Source organism: Artibeus jamaicensis, unplaced genomic scaffold, assembly GCF_021234435.1.
Source record: "Artibeus jamaicensis isolate MK-2021 breed Jamaican fruit bat unplaced genomic scaffold, CSHL_Jam_final scaffold_584, whole genome shotgun sequence".
Taxonomy (NCBI): Eukaryota; Metazoa; Chordata; class Mammalia; order Chiroptera; family Phyllostomidae; genus Artibeus; species Artibeus jamaicensis.
Genome location: NW_026522048.1, coordinates 1,495,953 through 1,504,233, shown reverse-complemented (window position 1 = coordinate 1,504,233; position 8,281 = coordinate 1,495,953). Strand labels below are relative to the sequence as shown.

At 37.3% G+C, this 8,281-nt stretch overlaps 1 non-coding gene across 1 annotated transcript; it reads right to left on the bottom strand.

The window, feature by feature from the left end:
• Positions 1-4,243: 4,243 nt before the first annotated feature.
• On the bottom strand, positions 4,244-4,348 carry LOC119043263 (U6 spliceosomal RNA). The gene has a single exon (XR_005081381.1). It is a non-coding gene; the product is annotated as a U6 spliceosomal RNA (small nuclear RNA).
• Positions 4,349-8,281: the final 3,933 nt, after the last annotated feature.

Here is an 8,281-nt window from a genome sequence, read left to right as displayed (position 1 = left end):
AAGCAACAGGACTTGGTGAACAATAGAATGGAGCCAAGGACGGCACTCAGAATTTTGGCTTGCATGATGGGACAGAATTTGAAAGAAAAGTAAGCCTGGCAGTAAGGTTAGTGAGTTTAGATTTGCTCGAGTTGAGTTTGGAGGGTCAGTGGGAGGAACATGTAGTCAGAGGTTGCTTTATACATCCTGGAAGTACAGGGAAGACATTTGGGCTGGAGACACGAAAGTGGAAGCCATTGGCACACAGGGAGTAACTGAAGCTTGGCAAACACTAACATTTAGTTGGTGGGGAAGGGAACAAAATCTTTCCTTACTTGTTCATTCATTTATGCATTCAATCTTTCATTCAACAAACCAATTTTAAGTGCATGTTCTTTGCCATGCATCATGTTACACACTTTTTCCATAAAGGCAACTGTGAAAAAGTAGCTAGGAAGGGTATAAGGCAAAGAGTAGTGTCACTGAAGGCAAGTGAGAAGATTGTGTCAAGTGATGTCAAGACACCAGATGAAATAATGAGTGAAATGGGTTCTCTGGATTTAGGGAAAACAAGGTTATTGATAATTTAGGAGAGAATAGATTCTGCTGAGTTATGGGTAAGGAAACTGAATATGAGACACAGCCCCAGTTATGAATGGGTGGTGAAGAAGTGATGGTAATGAGGATGAAGAGAGATAAATGTAGTAGACTGTAAAAATGGTTACAAAATATTCTCCTTCCTGTATGCATGCCCCTTTGCAGTGTTTCTTCATAGTTATTCCAATCAAGAGTCTGAATCTGTGTCTTTACTCTTTAATTTGGGCTTGGTCATAACAAGTTGCAATGACCAATGGGGCATTAGCAAATGTGGTGGAAACAGAAACTTTAAAAGACTTTGTGGATTGGGGCTTGCCTCTCTTGCTGTTCTTGGGAACACTGTGATTGCCACCAGGTAAAAATAAACCTGGATTAATTTTCTGGAGACTTGTAGTCAATCATCTTTGTCACTCCACTGGCAGCCAACATCAACTGACAGCAAGCAACAGCCACCAGACATTGAGTAAGATACTGAATCAGCCCATAGCCAATCAACCCACTGACTTTGGCTGTAGAGTGAGCCTAGCCAATCCTAGCAAAACTATTCAGCAAAGACCAGCCTAAGACACTGACTCACATAAAAGTGACTGCTATTTCAAGCCACTCAGTTTTGAGAATAGCTTCTTACAGATCACAAACTAATTGATAGAAGAAGACATTGCCTGAGTGTCAAAGATTTCAAGTATCTAAATTATCCTGGGGTTTGAAATTTCTCCGAGCTGGACTGGAGGTCAGAAAAGGTTTGGTTGTTCTTAGTCTATTTTCTCTCCCTAACACATGTCCCAGGCAGAAACAATAAAAGCAGTATTTAGGAGTGGAATGGCTAAGTCACGTGGTGTAATTGATTTATGTTACAATATGAACGAATCTTAAAATAATTATTCTGAGTGAAAAAAGCCAGACCAAAAAGAAGTACATACTATATATTTCATTTATATAAAATGCTAGAAAATGTAAACTCATCTATAATGACAAAAAGTGGGTCAGTGATTGCCTGGGAACGGCGTGGAGGAAGGAGGGGTGGATTACAAAGGGTCGTGGAGAAACTTTTAGGGATTATAGATATATTCATTTTTTTGCTTGTGTTGCTGGATTTGTGAGTGTATACTATATATTGAATAATATGTCAAAACTCATAACATTGTACAGTTTAGAGATGTGCAGTTTAATGTATATCATTTACACACCAATAAAGCTGCTAAAGAGAAAAAAAGCACAAATAAATACTTCAATTTTGCTTCCTATTCATAAGTGTGGTAGCAGAATAATGTCTCTCCCCCAAAGATGTTCATGTCTCTATCTCCCAATCTGGAGATGTGAGTAAGTGGGCATGTGTAGAACTGTGAATATTTTGCTTTACATGGCGAAGGAACTTTGCAGGTATAACCGTAGGTATGGATTTTAACATGAAGAAATTATCCTTAATTAATTGCATGGATCCAGTCTAATCACAGGAGTCTAAAATGGAGACGAAACTTTCCTGGTTGGGTCAAAGAGATATAATAGAAGAGCAGAGCCCTGGCCAGGTGGCTCAGTTGGTTGGAGTATCATTGGTTGAACCCATATAGCAAATGATCATGGGTTTGATTCCCCATCAGGGCACACACTTAGGTTGTGGGTTCAATCCCCAGTTGAAGCACGAAATCAATCAAGTTCCTCTCTCTCCCTTCCTCTCTCTCTAAAATCAATAATCATATCCTTGAGTGAGGATTAAAAAAGAACAACAGAAGAGCAGAGATTTGAAAACCTCCACCTGCTATTTCTGGTTTTGAAGCTAAAGACAGGAGACCATCAACCAAGGAGTGTGGTGAGCTCTAGAAGCTGGGAATGGGCCTCAGTTTATAGAAAGCAAGAAGACAAAGACTTTAGTCCTATCATCAGAAAATGCAGGTAATCCAAGTGAGCAAACGGATTCACCCTTAAAGTCTCCAGAAAGAAATGGAGCCAGCAGACACCTTAAGTTCAGTCACGCTTCACTGTTGACCTACTAACCTATAAAATACTTAGTTTTTGTTTTTTCATGGCACAAAATTTGTGGTAATTTGTTATAGCAGTAATAGGAAGTGATTATGTAAATTTTTCATGGGCAGAACATTGAATTTATGGGTTATAGCAGCTGTTTTGATTACCTATTTCCCAGTCATAAATCACAAATAATGAGGACTTGATTGTATTTTGCACCCCTTTGCTGCCTGCTTCCATTTTAGTAACTTGCTCAACTTTTAAAAGGCGGCTCTCGCCACTCAGGTATGCTTCCATAAGCTGGTTGCAGGAGCTCAGTTCTTTGAATTTCTCAGGCTGAAACACATACTGGTGAAATTTTTCACCAACTATAGAAATATTCTCTCATTAAACATTGACCCCATCAATTGACCCTATTGTAAACAATATTTTATATTTTATTTTATTTTATTTTATTTTATTTATTTTATTTTATCTTACAGGCTGACTGATTCAAATACTGGCTCTACTCTCTTATGAGTTACTTAGACATCTGCACCTTAGTTTTCTCATCTGTAAAATGGGGACAATAGTGGTATCCTGAAAGTAAGGATTTAATTAGTCTACCCATATAAAACACTTTTAACAATGCCTGGTACATGTAAGCCCTCAGTGAGTGCTGGGTTGTTAATGATGATGATGATGATGATGATGATGATGATGATGTTGTCTTTGCTATCAGAAAAAATTTTTTATCACAATAATGAATTTCTATGTCCTAACTTCATATGTCCTAGCAAAAAAGAGCTCTTTTTGCCTTTCTTGTGTGCCTGTACTTCTAAAAAGATACAGATCACTTCCTGTGGTTTTCTTGCCCTAAAAGTTCCTGTTTCTTCTGAGGCAGAAGCAGGAAGAGAAAGAGCACATAGGGGTGTTTGCTGAACACAGCAGAATTCTGTCCAATGACTCTTTTCCCCCAGTTAGAGGAGTGAGTTGCTAGAGCAGGGATTATTCTTTTAACTTTTCCCATCTTTCCAGCTTTCCCCAAGTGGCCTGGATCTCCATACCGAGCCTTTCCTCCTCAGTGCATGATGAGGAGTCAAAAGATTCCTGAAGTTTTGTTGTCTCTGAAAATAAAACTGAACATTCCAACCAAACCATTTACAATTTTATTACATATCAGCTTTCTTGTGTGGCATTTATTTGAGGAAAGGCTCTCTTACATATGACAAACTTGGTTTTAGAAAATTGAATCAGACAGATTAATATGATCTGATTTAAGAGAAGGAAAAGATACACTACGTGATAAGAGTTATTTTAAATGAACTTATTTTCATGGCTCTGAGTGCTCAGAGGAAGAAAACATATGGATAGTATTGCTAATTTAGTAACATATTTGCTTCAGGCTTTACATGCAGTTTACTAGACTGGGCAGCCTACTTCTTGGTCTTTACTTTTTTTAAATTTAATAATTTTTAATTGTATTTTTATTACCATTTAGTCCCCTATACCACTCCCCACTTGCAATCACCACCCTGTTGTCCATGTCAGTGAGTCCTTTTTTCCTTTTTGCTCCATCCCTCCACCCCCTAACCAACCCCCATAGCTGTCATCCTGTTTTCTATCTGTGAGTCTGTCTCTATTTTGCTTGTTAGTTCAGTTTGTTCATCAAATTCCACATATGAGTGAAATCATATGGTACTTGTCTTTCTCTGACTGGTTTATTAAAAATATGGAACACTTCATGAATTTGTGTGTCATCCTTGCACAGGGGCCATGCTAAGCTCTGTATTGGGATGCCAATTTTAGTATATGTGATGCCGTAGCAAGCAATGGTCTTCACTTTTGAATGGAGGGCTGCAAGAGAAGCTGTCTGACATATGGAACAGTCAACTGAAAATAAAGTAGCATGATTAATGCAGGCAATTTTCTTCACTGTGGTTACAAGATGGCTGGGGCTTCTAAATTTACACACGGTACATTGAAGTAGAAGTGGATGCCAGATCTAAGAGCTCTGTGTGGGCAGCCTCGACAGTGGGTATTTCAATTTGACAATTTTGTTAGTTGCCATAGTAATTGTTACAATCATGTGGTTTGTGTGGTTTTTGTTATACTGAACACCTATTAGAAGCACCTAGCAAGCCTTAGCATTTTACTTCGTTTTCTTTTGCATTCTCTTAGAGAAAAACAATAATGTGTGGTCAGATTTTAAGCTGAATAAAAAACAAAACAAAACAAAACAAAGAGATCACTTGCACATCCTTATGTAAAGCATGTCCATTTCCTTATTATTTTTAATTAGTTTTATTTAGTGCAGAAATCATCAGGATGTGATTTTATTTTCCAAAACAAGGAGTCCTAGAAACCAAGGTTACGAAGCTTCATAAAAAGAACAGGAAACTCCCTTCTTGTTATGAATGTGTTGTGTCAGCACAATGCTGCTCAAGTTCAGACTGAAATTTATGCTGATTCGAAAATGACTGTAAATGTTACTACTCCCTTTAAAAATGGTGCTCTCGATGGCCATGTGTTACTTAGTTCCCGAATGCTACTCCGAAGGCTAGATTGTGAAGGTGGTTTCGAAACACTGGGTAGTATCGTTTTGCTAAACAAAATATTTATATTGCAATTGTTAAAACAACTTGAAGGCTTATGGCTAAATGTTCATAGCTCTCTTCATCTTTGCCATAGGCTTATTATTTTTTTTACCCATTGGAATATTAATTCTGAAGTTAAAATACAGGAATAATAATGATGAGAATACGCAAGTCTTCTTCAGATGATTTTCTAATTTTTACCAAAAGGAGATAAAGCCTGCTCCTCCAATAATTGTAGAACCAGCCACATGGCCTGGGAATTCAGGTGCCTCCATGTGGCTTGTAGACTTCATGAGAGGAGATGGTGGAAGGAGTAGCTTGTCTGGAGTTTGGGTGTGTGCTCTAAAGGGGCAGTAGAAATTGACCACTTCTTACTATTTTCAGTGATATTCCCTGAAAGAATTTGGGGAGAATGACTTAAATATTATATCTTAAATCTCATATACTGCATATATACACTGGTCAATTAAAAATTAGGTAGAATTTCCTAACATGGGACTCTCTGCAAAACTATAAATTTCATTGCCTTTAAAGATTAGTACAAGTAGATGTGTTCTATATGCATTTTTATTTATCATTAAAAGTACTTTGATGATAAGAATTCTGCCAATCAGAAAGAGTGACCAGGAAATTATACACCCTTAGTACACTATTTTTTTTAACTTTTTAAAAAACGATTTTATTTATTTATCTTTAGAGAGGAAGGGAGGGAGAGAAGGAGAGAAATATCAATGTATGGTTGCCTTTTGTGAGTCTCCTGCTGGGAACTGGCCTGCAATCCAGGCATGTGCCCTGATTGGGAATCGAACCGCGATCATGTGGTCTGCAGTCCTGCGCTCCCACTGCAGTCCTGCAGTCCCATTGAGCTACGCCAGCAAGGGCCCTTAGCAAACTAGAGTGAAACCATTTGCAGTTGAAAAGTGATAAGTTTTATAGTCTTGTTCTTCCATCTACTTTCCTTCCGGAAATATGAAGACCAAGCAAATGCTAATAAATCATGATTAAAAAGGGAATGGTGTAGAGTGAGAGGAAGACTCAACTAATGTCTTCAAAGTTTTATTATATACATTAAATAGTGCATAAATTTGAGAAAATGAAAAAACAAATCAGTATTAACTTCATAACAAATAACTGTTTAATTTTTACTAAATATTTAAAATTTAATTTGAATAGATAAATCATTCTTGTGGTTAAAAAAACGTAAGTGTCATCCTGGTCTCTCTCTACGACTCTGTTTCTGTTTTGCTTGTTAGTTCAGTTTGTTCATCAGATTCCACATATGAGTGAGATCATATGGTATTTGTCTTTCTCTGCCTGGCTTATTTCACTTAGCATAATGTTCTCCAGGTCCATTGATACTGTCACAAAGAGTATAATTTTCTTCTTTTTTACCACCAAGAAGTATTCCATTATGTAAATATCCCATAGTTGTTTTTTAAATATATTTTATTGATTATGCTATTACAGTTGTCCCATTTTCCCCCTTCACTCCCCTTCACCCTGCACACCCTCTCCCACCCACACCCCCCCTTTGTCATACTGATAAGTTCTTAAGCTTCTACATTTCCCATACTATTCTTGCCCTCCCATTGTCTATTTTCTACCTACCATCTATGCTACTTATTCTCCATATATTTTCTACTCTTTCCCCCTCCCACTCCCCTGTTGATAACGCCCCCCTGTTGATAAGACAAATGCAAGACTGTGGGACCACCTGGTTTGCCTTGACCCTCCACAATCTGCCACCTCACTATGTCCACCCAGTGCCTCCTTGTGCACTGGGGCCTACCAGCCACAGCTTTTTTTGCCACAACCTCTCTGCACCTGGCCGCCCCACTCTGCCCCTCCTACTGGTCTGGATGAATGTGTCTACTTTAGCTTCTTGGTTGTCAGACTTCCTACAGTTAAATTTTCTGTCAGTACTGGTTGTTTTTTTTGTTTCTAAATTTTTGTTGTTCTATTTTTTGGTTGTGCAAAGAGGCACAGTGTGTCTACCTACACCTCTGTCTTGGCTGGAAGTCCCCATAGTTGTTTCATCCACTCATCTACTGATGGACACTTGGGTTGTTTCTATATCTCAGTGATTATAAATAATGCTGCAATGAGCAAAACATTGCTTATTCTCTTTTGAATTAACATTTGGGTTCCTTCAGATATATTCCCACAAGTGAGCTGACTGGGTCAAAAGGAGGCCCAGTTTTCATTTTTGGAGGTATCTCCATACTGCTTCCTACAAGTGACTGTACCAATTTGCATTCCCAGCATCAGTGCAAAAGGGTTCTCTTTTCTCCACATCTTCATCAGCATTTGTTTATTGATTTATTAATGGTGCCCATTCTGACTTGTGTGAGATGATAACTCATTGTGGTTTTAATTTTCAATTCTTTGATGATTAGTAATGTTGAGCATCTTTGCAAGTATCTAATGGCCATCTATACATCCTCCTTGGGGAAATGTCTATTCAGGTCCTTGACCCATTTTTTAATTGGATTTTTTTGGTTTGGAATCATCTAAGTTCATTATAAATTTTGGATATTAACTCCTTATCAGATATATCAGTGGATATGTTTTCCCATTCAGTGAAGTGTCTTTTTATTTTGTGGATGGTTTCCTTTGCTGTGAAAACCCTTTTTAGTTTGTTATAGTCCTGTTTCCTTTTTTTGTTTGTTTGTTTCTCTTGCTTGAGGAGATACATTTGATAAAGTATTGTTATGAGCAATGTCCAAGATTGTATTGCCTATGTTTTCTTCTAGAATTTTAATGGTTTTGGGGTAACATTTAAGTATTTAATTCATTTTTAATTTATTCTTTCATTTTTCTGCACATATCTGTCCAATTTTCCCAACACCATTTATTGAATAAACTATCTTTAGCCCATTGTATGTATTTGTTACTTCTTGTGAATATTAATTGACTATGAAAATATGGGTTTATTTCTGGACTCTCTATTCTGTTCCTTTGTTCTACATGTTTTTTTTAATGCCAGTTCTTTGCTGTTTTGATTACTATGGCTTTATATTATAGTTTGTTATTAGGTAGCATGATTCCTACAACTTTGTTCTTTCTCAGGATCACTTTTGCTATGTGAGACCTTTTGTGGTTCCATATAAATTTTTGAAATATTTGTTGTAGTTCTGTGAAATATTTCATTAGAATCCTGATAGGAT